Below are 3,145 nucleotides of genomic sequence, written 5' to 3' on the forward strand. Positions count from 1 at the left end.
TTTATAATATTATATAATTTAAAATTATTTTCAATAAAAATTTAAACACCGACTGAAAAGCCGGCATCACTCTAGTAGAAAATTAAAGACACGTCCTAGATAAGAAATTTAAATTTATATTATCAGAATACATCGCGATGCTATTTGCGTACAGGTGGAATATGTTGATTTTTATTGGCTTGTATACAACTTTTACCATGCCATGGGTCACGGTCCTTGACAAATTTCATTGTCAAGGGTTTTATCAACTCAAAAAGATTGTTATGTCTCCTTTACAAATTTCATTGTTAAAGGTTTAATACAGTAATACTTATCTCTTCTTGACTACATTCAAATATTTACAGCAACCTATTCCCCCTCTATTCTCAACTATTATTTACTCGCCTTGTTTGGTTGACAATTGGGTAAGAAATAGCAATACTCTAACTTTACCTGCTCTTCAAAATTGGTAAAATGTCTTCTTTAACTACATCCACTCCTCCTTTAGTATTAGCTATTCCATGTCTAATGGAATAGCTTCAAAAATTATTAAGACTAAATTATCCTTTATAAGTTTAGAAATTTATAACCCTTCAAATATTAATGATTAAATCATAAATAAAATATTAATAATTAAAAATAAATAATCACAATGACATTAAAATTTTAAATAAGATATTAATATTTTTAAATAGTAATAATTAAATTATAAATAAAGTAGTAATATTTTATAATATTAATGATTAAATTATAAATGAAATATCAATATTTAAATTATTAATTATTAGTATTTTAAATAAATTATAAATTATTAATATTTAAAAATAAAATAAAATAAAAATAATCATAATAATATTTAAATTATAAATTAAATATTAATATTTTATAATGTTAATGATTAAATCATAAATAAAATATTCATATTATATTATCAATTAATAAGATTCAAAAATAAAATAAAAATAAATAATCATAATAACATTTAAATTATAAAAAATATTAATATTTTTAAAAATAAAATTAAGAAAATAATCATAATAACATTTAAATTATAAATTAAATATTAATATTGTATAATGTTAATGATTAAACTATGCATAAAATAGTAATATTTAAATTATCAATTATAAATATTGTTAATAAATTATAAAATATTATTATTAAAAAATTTAAAAATAAAAATAAAAAATTATATATATTAAAGGGTATTTTTATCTTTTCATCTTTTATTCATTTTTTATTTCAAAACTATTTTTTATCAATCAAATAGCGCAATAGATATAATAACTATTTTTATTTTATTTAATTCATTATATCAAACTATGTAATAATTATTTTATTCTATTTTCACTTTAGTCTATTCTTACATAATAGTTATTTTATTCTATTTCTATTTATTTCGTGAACCAAATATGTATTCTTTATTTTAAAAAATTTGGATCTTTAACATAAGTAAAGCTTAAGCAGTCTCAGTATTTAGCTTCTAGAGTTTGAGTTAGCGAAAATATTCGTTTCTTTAATTTTTTTTTTTTTTGGGTTTTCATGTCATTCATAGTTCATTTTCATAATTTTTAGTAGTTCCAAACGTTTCATGTAGAGTTTTTTTCCATATTTTTTTTAAAGTATGTTTTTTTCTATATACCTTTTTTTTGTATTATTTTGGATTAAAATTTCTTATAGGCATTTTGATCATGCAACGATGCATGACTTAGCTACTTAAAAACATAATTTTAAGAGTTTAATATTAAAAAATAATATTATTTAATAGGTCGAGTGGTCCGAATAGCTTGCAAGCTTGGCTTGACACGGGATCAAGTTTTGAATATAATTTTATATATTAAAAATAATTTTTTATTATTATAAATATATATATATGTGAATTTTCATTATATTAGGGTATAAGAGTTTAAACCAATCAAGCAATTGAGACAAATAAGACATAAGAGTATAATATAATGTGAAATCTTATATTTGTTTAAAAATTTGAATGTAGATTAAAATTTAATCCATTCAAATCAAATACTTTAAACATTATTTTATAAATTCTATTTACATAAAAGATTATTAGCTTATTAATAGGTCATTCATTTTATTTATAAATACATTCTCAAATAAGATTCTACTCTCTTTAAATAATTTCTCTCATAATTATTTTTTCAAATTATATTTCATAACATTTATATTTCTAAGTTATACTTCATAATATTTATATTTTTATTATAAAATTTAAGTTAGATGAATTTAAATGAGGATTGGATTTTGAATAGAGTGTAAATTTAAAAAATATTAACCAGACCGACAATAAAAGCCACATAAGTTCTCCGTGATCAAATGCATCACCAGCTTAAGTTTGACACAAAAGAAACTTAAGAAAGGAAGAAAGCTATTTCATTTATAAAGATCGAGATTAGCTTTTTCAATAAAGGAAACACGTAATATATTCATACGGTCCATTCAAACAAAATATATTCGAATTTTGGGGAAAAAAATACTCAAATAAAGGATAATTGATTGATTTAACTATATAAAATGAATTAAGTTTGCAAACAATGTCAGTAGAATTATAGTCGGTTTCCTCACGAAGAGACTGAAATGCCCCCACTTGAGTCCACGTAAATCTCCAAGCCTCGCCCGATATGCTGTCGTCACGGCTCCTGTCACCCCCTCGTTCTTTTCTCTCGCTCTCATTTCCTCTCCTTCTATAAACCAAATAATTGAATGCAACCCAAGAAAACGTTCCTTCAATCCGAATCTTTAAACCCCTGATTAAACGCCAGAGCCAGACTGTTAGTTCCTAGTCCCATCATTACTCTCTTCCCTTTTTATTTCCATCGCCATTTCCTTTCCTTCCCCACAAATCCAATCCAAGTTATCTATCAAAAACATGAGCTGGTGGTGGGCTGGTGCCATTGGCGCTGCTAAGGCAAGTCCCCGATTCTTCTCAGGCTTAATAATTTTCTGTTTACCATTACGAAAGGTGCTTATTTTTTGTTTTAATTTTTGCAGAAGAAATTTGAGGAAGATGAAGCGCCGATGAGCTTCCAGAGCGTTGGACTGGTAGTTGGAGTGACCGGCATAGTCGGTAACAGCCTGGCCGAAATCCTTCCATTATCCGACACCCCCGGCGGCCCATGGAAAGTATACGGAGTAGCTCGTCGCCCCCGGC

Source organism: Theobroma umbraticum, unplaced genomic scaffold, assembly GCF_002168275.2.
Source record: "Theobroma umbraticum cultivar Fairchild unplaced genomic scaffold, ASM216827v3 scaffold_51.0, whole genome shotgun sequence".
Taxonomy (NCBI): domain Eukaryota; kingdom Viridiplantae; phylum Streptophyta; class Magnoliopsida; order Malvales; family Malvaceae; genus Theobroma; species Theobroma umbraticum.